We start from the raw sequence: 9827 nt of genomic DNA, 5'->3' as shown, positions 1-9827 counted from the left end.
GCCACCTCTGCAATTCCTGAGTGATTTTCTTGAACAGGGGGCCATAGTTAAGAAGATACAGGTCCGAGGCCCGGCCGGATAGATCTAGACCAGTATTATAGGGCAGCACGAATTGGACAGCTTTCTACGATCTATTGTAAGAAGTATCGGCCGGATTGGATCTTGATGGAGCCCTTGTCTGCCTCGGGCTTGTCAATTGAGCAGTTAAAGTGGATGACCCGGAGACAGAGACCGGCGGTTTTGGCCCCGACGCTCTTGCACTCCCTCTCTGTGTGGGATGGGGTGAGGGAAAGTGGGGAGTTTGTTTCAGGTTATACTCCCCTAGCACCTATCTTTGGGAACCCTAGGTTTATACCAGGGTGGCACGGCGGGACATTCAAATGGTGGCAGGATAAAGGGCTATATCGTATAGCACAGGGGTTTAGGGAGCGCAGACCTTTGACATTAGGATACTGCCAGGAGACTCTACATATGCCTCAGGGGGAATTGTTTCGATTCAGGCAGTTGCACTACTTTCTGGCTTCGTTGCAGGTTCCGGGGCCCGGCAGACAGTTTACTGCAATATATGAGAGATGGTGCTTGGGGGACGAAGGCCAAAGGGGGGGTGTATCCTTGATTTATTCTCTTCTGGTGGAGACGGAGGAGAAATTGCCTTATATGAAAGCATGGGAACGAGATCTGGAAATTGACATCCCTAGGGAGGCCTGGCAACGCTGCTGTAAGCGGGGTGCCCTGGGGTTAACTAACGTATCTTTGATAGAAGCAAACTATAAAGTAATGGCTAGGTGGTATTTGGTCCCTTCTAGGCTGGCCAAAATTTACCCGGATGTGTCGTCAGCCTGTTTCAGGGGATGTATACACCCGGGTACGATGTATCATATATGGTGGCAATGCCCTAAAATTAAGCCCTTTTGGAATAGTGTATATGCACTTATATATAGAATCTTAGGGGTTCATGCTCCAAGGGAAGCTCAATTTGCACTGTTGAATTTCCCGATTCCAGGGATTACTAAGGCGCAGGATAGCCTAATCTCTTTTTTTCTATTGGCAGCTAAAATTAATATAGCGAAAGCCTGGAAGACACCAACTGTCTCCATTAAACAGCTTAAATTAAAAATGTCATGGATCATGATACATGAGAGGATGAATAGTAGGCTCGGAGATAGTGAAAAGAGATTTGAGCTAGTATGGTCTCCCTGGATGAAATACATCGGTGTGAGTAATGATATATGAAGTTGGTGCAGAACAGACGGGTTGAACTCACGTAGAAACAAATAAGCTCCTCAATATCCTGTTTTCCCTTTAATGAAGTATAATGGGGTAAGGGATATATGATATTGGGGGAAATGGTATGGTATAGAATAGTGGAATATATCATATATATGTATATATGTATGTATACATGTGTATATATATGTATATATGTCCATTGTCTTTGCAACCCGCAGATGCAGCAGTGCCGTCCGTCCGTTTTTTTACTACGGGCGGACGGCAAGAGGTTAAACTCTTGTTTTTTTTTTTTTTGTTTCTTTTCTTTTAGGTAATTTAAAAATAAGATCACAGAGATAGATATGTATAGGTTTGGGAGAGATGAATGTTACGTAATAATGTATGTATTTAGGTGTTATTTATATAGCTCTGCTCACCCACCTTTTTTAGGATGTATTGGGGGTGATAGATATGGGGGGAAGGTAGAGGAGTTCAAAACGGCTGTTCGAATTGTTTGTTTGTTTGTCTATGTATAGATGTTGTTATTTCTTAAAAACAAATAAAAGACTTTGAAAGTAAAAACACATAGGGATACATTGGGATGCATTTTGAGTGCAGCAGCGTACGGAGCCGGTCAGCACACAAAACGGACGTCGTGTGAACAGGCCCTAATATTTTATTTAACGTATCATACAGTCCTAACCTTGTTTAAAACAGTGACACATTTATCATTCCATATTACAGATTTTTACATGAAAGAGAGACAGAATATGTTTAACCACAAATAACTTTATTATCACAAAGATTATAAGCAGTTTGTATACTTATAACAGAAGTGCTATTAGCTATTAGCATAGCGAGGAAGCCGGCTGCGCATTTTGCATAGCTCCCGCAAAGCTAATAGCGTATCTTCTCAGAAGCTGCATACAGCACACGCCGGTTTAAGTAGTAACCAGCACGCTCTATATGCAGCTTCTGACAGCGTGGGAGACAGAAGGCTGTGCTTGTCAGTGGATCCAGTGACCAGGTGAGTATTAAAATATTTTTATTTTATTTTATGTTCCCGGGGACATGTAGGGCTCATTCACACTGGAATCGGCCGGCACATACAGCTCCGTGCACAGCCGTATCGGGCAGCTCCTGGGAAGGACAGGTGCTGTGTGTGATTAGTACACAGCCCCTGTTCTTCTCTAAAGGACTAAGCGGCCGTAAGCCGCCCTACGCTCACCCGTCCTGCACGTCCGTACGAGCATACGAGTCTCTCAGCCGTCTCTCAGCCGTCTCTCTGTCACCTGCACCGCTACAGATGCGGCTCTCTAAATGTGCAGCCGCTCGCTCCTCAAGGGGGCCCTCGACAACCCAACCTCACCTAACATATGCAGGCTGCAGCACCTATTCATCTGCGTCCTTGGCGGCCAGTGGAGGGGAGGGGTCACAGGAGAGGGTCCTCACAATGACTCACATACCAGGATGTGGCTGCCTGACGGTGCCTGCAGAGACGTGTATCGGCTCCGCCAAGCTAACAGTCATTGCCAATGACAGGCAGCTGCACAGCCGCCTGTTTCATTCGGATCCCCACATACGCACAGCCGCCGGTACATACAGCTGTCCCTCTGTGTCACGGACTTTACTGCAGTTTTTTTTACAATGAACCGCAGTAAAGTCTGTGACACAGAGGGAAAGCTTTATGTAGTTGTGTCACAAACTGCGGGTGGCAGACGCAAGGATCGGGACTTGGGACAGGAGCGGCATTAATCGGGGGGGGGGATTGCCCCGTTGCCCCCCTGGATCTGCCACTGGACACATATAGAACTATAAAGAATCCTGCAACGGGAAGTTGTTCTCATTAGCCATTGGAAAAAAAGTGATTTTAGAAGCTTACTTCTAAAATCGTTGCCACGGGTTAACCTAGGCTTAATGTATAATGCTGCATACAGTATAATGTGCCTGTCAAACATTAAAAGGGAAGCTTTCACAAGGCAAAAGTCCTGTGTAAAAATACCCAACTGAATCTGCAATTTTGCTACAGTCTTATTGTGCGGCATTGAACCCAACATTGTTGAAATTCACTGGAAACTATGTCACTGCCTAGAAACCGGTATGAGACAAGATTTTAGAGACCCAGAGCACATTGTGACAGGTTTCCTTTAAAACATATATTTTCAACTACTATACATGATGACAATGTCAAGAAAGCAAAAAACGTTTGATGAAGTGTTTTCAGCAAGTGTTAAAAAAGAGGTTTATGATAATAAAATGACAATTCAAAAAAAGTACAGATTGACCAAAATTAGGTGAAAACTTCACATATGGTCATTACCACTACATGCTTAAAAAAAAGCCAGTTTGACTGGCGAGTACTTAACAAATAAATATGAAAAGCTGCTTCGTTGGCAATTTAGTAAATGCACTGGCTGTATGACCAGGTGCAAACTATTTTTAGCAATGAGCACAAAATACACAATGACAGATTTGGCTGGCAGCATTTTCTTTTGGCAATTTAACTGTTATTAGACATTTTGCTGCATGCAATACATAATGAAGGTGTAGCCCGTACCACTTTCAGATGACTGGCTACTAGAAATTTAGCTTTGCTAGTAGTGTAATCAGTATAGCTGATTTGTAGTTTGACATTATCTGGTTAATTCCAGTTGCTCTGCTATTGATTGCTCCTGAGTGGGGTGTGACTCTGCTACAGAGTGGGGTGTGACTCTGCTACAGAGTGGGGCAGCCAATAGGAGAACATGAATGCTGGGGGAGTGCAAAAATACTCAGGAGTTGCCATGTGCTTGAGGGCAGTCCATCCCCAAGCTTGGCCTGGGGGGTGGCATCTGCAGTGCTGGGAAAGCTGACTGGGCCTCAAGCCTGGAAGAGGCCACATCTGGAACTGTCTGGGAAAGAGAACTAAAGAAGCCTTATGATGGATGGAGGTACCAGGAGCTGATATGGACCTCAGGAAAAAGGCTGGTGTCTCTCCAAGGAAGGATCTCATGCACATACCTATTTAGCTATTGCTCTATTGCCCAGTGTCAGCCTGTTCTCTTAATAATTCTGCACTTTGTAAGTCTGAAGGGATTGTTGAGTCTGAAGTCTGTTCTATTTTTGCTATGGATGTCTGAAACCCTATATCCCCTCTCCCAGTTATGCTGTTCTCAATAAAGCATTTAAAAAGGTACTTAAAGTGACTGGTGCCCAATTTGTCGATTACATGTCCCTTTACTGGCTGAGGATCTGCCCCTGAAAGTGAAATGTCGACCCCCCTGCCCTTTGGGAGTCCTCCTCAGGCCTCTGGGGGTCAGGGAGGCACCGCAGAGGATAGCTAAGTGTTAGTCTTCCTGCTGGCAATTTAAAAAGTGTCAGGATAGCTTCAAGCAATATATAATGCAGGACGAATGAGTTCATGACAGTCTTCTCTATTGGCAATTTGGAAAACAAACTAAAAGTGTAAGCATGTTGCAAGTAATTTAGAATGCAGGATACCCATGTGGTTGGCAGTCTTTTCTGTTGGCAATTTGACAAGTCTAAGCTTTTTTGAAAGATATTCAAAATGAGGAATGCCAAAGTAGCTGGCAATCTGACAAGTGTAAGCTTTGCAGCAAGCAACTGAAAGTGCAGGGCAGCCAAATAGCTGCCAGTCTTCTCTGCAAGCAATTTGATAACTGGACTAGCAGAATTGCAAATATGTCAGATTTGCAGAAGAACATAGACATTATGGCAAATCAACAAGTGTTTCTTTTAACGCAATCAATACAGAATGTAAAAAGACTTCAAGGGTTATTCACTAAGCTGCCGAAGGCAGCCGAGTGCATAACCGAGCCAAAGTGAACAACAACGCTCGGCTATTTACTCTGGCTCACTATGACTGATTTCAACTGTACATCGGCTGAAATGAGCTGAGCCGAAGTGCAGAAGGAGTTCGACTCAGCCGATCCAACAGCCGAATGCCGCCAAGTGTGGTACCTCCGTACCGAGCGTGGTACTAAACGTGGTACCGAGCAGAATAGCAAATAAGTGTAAAGATAAGTGTAAATGTTAAAAAAACAATTGCTAAATGATTTAAAAAATGTAAAAAAATAGGAAGATTAAAAAAAAAGATGTTTGCAGCTCCGTGCAACTGTTTCCTATTGGCCGCCACCTGCTAGAATCTTCTGGCAGGTCCCAGCCAATGAATAACAACTGGGTGGAGCCGACCATGATGTCACGGCCAGATCTGCCCAGTTGTTATTGTTTGTTTAATGACAGATCAGTCATTTGGGGACGCTGATCTGTCATTACAACTGGGCAGAGGCAGCGGTGAGATCACCACTTGCTCTGCCCAGCTTTAATTTGCAGGGTGAACGGCCGGCCTTCGGCAGGTCTTTTGACCCGCTTTGGCTGTTACTTCGGCTCACTTCGGCTGTTACTTTTGGCTGAGCCGCTCCGCCACCTTTGGAACTGTACAGGCTATAGTGAATAGCCCATACAGCAGCCCTTTGGGTCGACTGAACTGCAGGGCTTCGGTGGCCGAAGAATCAGCCAACGCTATGGCTTAATAACCCCCTTTGTCTTCAAGAGTATTTCCTGTTAACAATCTGGAAAATGCACTTGTAGCTTTGCTTAGTATTAGTGTTATATACTACTAGAGGTGACAGTAATCTCAGAAGCTAAACCTCAAAAATGAATTCAAGTACCCTAACTATTAACAAAAATGTAGCTTATTTGTACACCACTCAGCTGTAGATCCTGAACTCTGAATTTGTGCTGACACTGTCCTTCCTTCTGGAGGGTGGCTACTTTTATTCCCCATGTCCCTGTGTGTGTTGTAAAGTAGCCACCACTCCAAGCTCACCCTAATGATGGACTGAAATCTCATGTTTAGTTTACTCATCTTTAATGAGATAGTACTCCATCATGGAAGTGAGCTTGGAGTGGTGGCTAATTTACAACGCACACAGTGAACATGAGGAACAAATGTAGCCACCCTCCAGAAGGAACGACAATGTCAGCATGAATTCAAAGATGATTTGGGGATCTACCGCCAAGGTATACTGAAAGATGGCGAACGTGCCGGCCGCCGCGCATTCTGCAAACAAATTTAGGTATGCCTGAATATAGTTTTAGTATATTGGGGCATATAATACATTTGTTATTTTGGATTCGGACGAACCGCTGAATCAACTGAATTTCATTGATTTGCAGGTTTGTCCGAATGCACACGTCTAATAACTAGTGCTAATCTGCAGAATGTCTCTACACAACATGTCAAAGACATCTTAACAGTTAATAGTTTAAAAAAATAGATGATTATTTAAAAAAATTTGCAGAAAATTACAGATTAAATGATCATGAGTGAAGTGTCACCCTTACAAAAAATTGGGTATGCACTGAGACTTAAAACATCAAACACAAGACAAACTCGTTTCCCTTGTAGGCAGACCTGTATTGGATGAAATCTCCCATACACCCTCTCATATTACAAAATATTTGACCACAACATTGATTCATTTCTCATTCCATGATGGCCCATAGAGGCCTCTAGAATCATTACAAATAATTATATGTACAATTATTTATAAATGAAATTGGATATCTTATTTTCTATTTTGATCCTGCAAATGCAATGGCATCCAGTAAAGAGAAGTGTTCCTTAAATATTCGAATAGCTAAGCAGCTTGTTCCTGGAGAAGCCTTTCAGACAGCATGACATTTGGTCACACATTTACTGTATATCAGGTAAACAAAACAAGATATTTATTCCAGACAGGCAAAACAAGACAAGATTTAACCCTTATAAGCAAACGTCTTTCTTAACAGGTGTGACTTGTAATGTAGACGGCTAATAATATTTGTGTATCTACTTCATATGAAGCCGTTTTAAATGTTTGTATACTTTGACTTACGTGTATCATTCTGCTCACCCTTGCTTTCAAGCATACAACTCGACTATAGAAGAACAGATTGAGGGCCCATTTACAACATTGTAGTACATTTAACACACATATCAATAGGTTGCAATGTGTATTACATTAAGGCAGCCCTTTTATTTGAATAGACTACATAACAAGCAAGAATGCACTTAACCGGTTAATGCAGCAATTTTGTCAGTGCACCACAGTGTAGTTAGTCTATTGAAAAGGTGCATTGGGGTGCCAATTACATTGCAGTGCCATTTTTTAAAGAATGTGTCGTAATCCTGAAGTCTAAATGAGCTTTCTGTTCAAATCAGTTAAATACATTCTAGTTACAAACAAAAGAAAGAAAAGGAAAGACTGTCTCCTGTAAGCATGCTGTAGATAAGGATCCTTGCTCTTCGTGTGGGAGCAATGGCTTCTCTGCAGAAGTCCCCACCCTGATTCAGACCTTTAGCTTCTCAAGAGCAAAAAGCATGCTCCCTGCTGAGTGAAGAGCCTTAGCAAGGGATGTGTCAGGCTGTGGCTGCTTACTAAGAAAGCCAACCGTAAGATTCGGAACATCTCTTGCCACATCGGGAATGTATTTAGCTCATATTAACAGAAAGTTAAACTTCTTTTTAGGGCCCTTTGTCAATTGGCTCTTGTTCATATTAGAAGTACCTCTCTCTCCAAACAAGTCAATTTTAATGCAAAATCAACTGATGCAGCTTAGAAGGAGGTACAAAGCAGGTCAGGAGGATGTCAACTACAGCTAAATGCATCTGCCAAGGAACTCTGAGTGATATCAAAATCATCTCACAGTGATCCCAAATGCAAATTGAAAGCACCAGAAATCAGGCTTCATTTCCCCATTAGCACAAGCCCTAACTGTGTTTGGGAGTCCTGGAATAACTATTTCTAGAGGGATGATGAGACATGAGCCCTTTTCATTAGTTAGCATATTTGGTCTTTGGGAAGAAGCACGATAAGACAGTAACTATTTAAAGTTTCATCTGACCAGATAACCAGTGTTCTGTTTATTTACCCAGTAAGATTAAGTGGAAAAACAACGTTATAGATGTATCTCTTTAACTAAATAATAGAGTTTAATTGGTCTTGTCTAATATTAAATGACAATAAATGTTAATACCTTTGAAAAACTATTATTTATACAAACTAAAAATGTTTTAAACTATTCTGTTATTTCAAATTAAAGTAGATGCAATAGACAACTTAAAACAACTTTTTAATCAAATGCATTCCATTTTGGAATTCAAATCTTTTAGCAGGGGTATATTAGGGGAGGAGAAGGCATAGGGGGGAGCAAATGTAGGTTTGTATGCTTTAAACAAAAACCTACCAGCACTGCACTTAGTAACAGTTCATGCAAAGAGAGCCTTGTCTGGCAGCAAAACAGATTCTCACTGTTAGTTTAGAGGTGGTTTCCTATCTACATATTTAGCTCAATAAAATAAACTTACAATGATTGTAGATTGTGCCATAGAGCTGTTGGAAATTGCATGGTTGGGTGCATTTTAAGGACTTCATTTTGAATCCTGAAAGCACTAAAGGTTTTTCCAGGCCTTCCACACTAATTATCGAACAGAATAACAGGTTAGAATAAGCAAGCACAAGAGAATTGATTATCACCTGCATTTTTCTTATGTGAGTAACATTCACAAGTTATGCAAATAGAAGCTAGTTTTAATCTGTTCATACACATTAAGTTTCACAATTCAGCTAATTTTGTTTCAATTGTATTTGCAACTATACAGCAATTTATCCTAAAAATGTTAATTATACTTTTAGCCACTCGTAAATGGTCTAGGCCATGAGAAGGGTGTGTGTATGTATATATATATATATATAAATATATAAAGGACATTTCAACTAATTATAATTCTAAACAATGGTGGTATTTTGTTTAATAGGAGATTCATACTTTTCCATACTCTCTCAAGAAAAGCTCATCCAGCCATAACTGCAGGTGAATAAGGTGCAGAAACTAGCCCAGCACCTGTGATGTCAAGCCTGGGCCAAAAGGAAGCACCACAAACTAGATCTGGCACTGCTCCACCATGAAGCAAATGACACTAATGGATCACAAAAAGGGGAACATGAAGACAGGCGGGGAAACTCCAGTTTCAGATCAATAACACTGACCTTTGGAATTCTGTACCCAGCTTTTGATGGTGCACACAGTTCTTCTAGTTTAGAATGGGACAAATTCCCTCTTTGGTTAAAAACAGTGAAACGGTCTGAATAAAACGGATAAAAATGGCTGTTGGCTGATGTGATGAGCAAAAAACACAAAATACAAATAAAAATGCTGAGTGTTCAACTAAATCTTTGAGGGTTGAAAGCAAGTCCGAGTCAGGGTGAACAAAAATCTATTTTTCAGCCCTGAGAAACATATGCAGAACCCATGCATGTGAGATGCAAGTGACCTGCAAGTGACCTCGAATACCAACAGACACACCTTAACTGAATAAGTGTATCTTCCAGAAGATTGTCAAGTACCTTAGAGGAGTCTGAGATGTCGAGGGTGGCCTCTCTCACTACTCTGGTCCTGGGGCACCTGGATGGGCAGAGGCGCACCGGGGCATAAAGGGGCAGGTATGCCAATAGTAGATGAATCAGATGAGCAGGAGATGCAGAGATGGTTGCAGGTCAAGTAGGCAAAGGATAAGCAGAATAGTTAGGACAGGCAGAGGTCATCAATGTGCATGTAACGCAGTACAGAGGATG

The 9827-nt window shown here is 41.9% G+C and overlaps 1 long non-coding RNA gene across 1 annotated transcript in view; it reads left to right on the top strand.

The window, feature by feature from the left end:
- Positions 1-5923, top strand: part of LOC108787797 — a 16743-nt gene extending 10820 nt beyond the window's left edge. The window contains exons 2-3 of the long non-coding RNA XR_001941292.1: positions 2868-2871; positions 5834-5923. This is a non-coding gene — a long non-coding RNA (uncharacterized LOC108787797). The remainder of the gene's footprint in view (positions 1-2867; positions 2872-5833) is intronic.
- The last annotated feature ends 3904 nt before the right edge of the window (positions 5924-9827 follow it).

The sequence above is a fragment of the Nanorana parkeri genome, unplaced genomic scaffold (assembly GCF_000935625.1).
Source record: "Nanorana parkeri isolate BGI_ZX_2015 unplaced genomic scaffold, ASM93562v1 scaffold283, whole genome shotgun sequence".
NCBI classification, from domain to species: Eukaryota; Metazoa; Chordata; class Amphibia; order Anura; family Dicroglossidae; genus Nanorana; species Nanorana parkeri.
The sequence above is the reverse complement of the archived record's forward strand: the minus strand, read 5'-3'. Positions and strand labels throughout refer to the sequence as shown.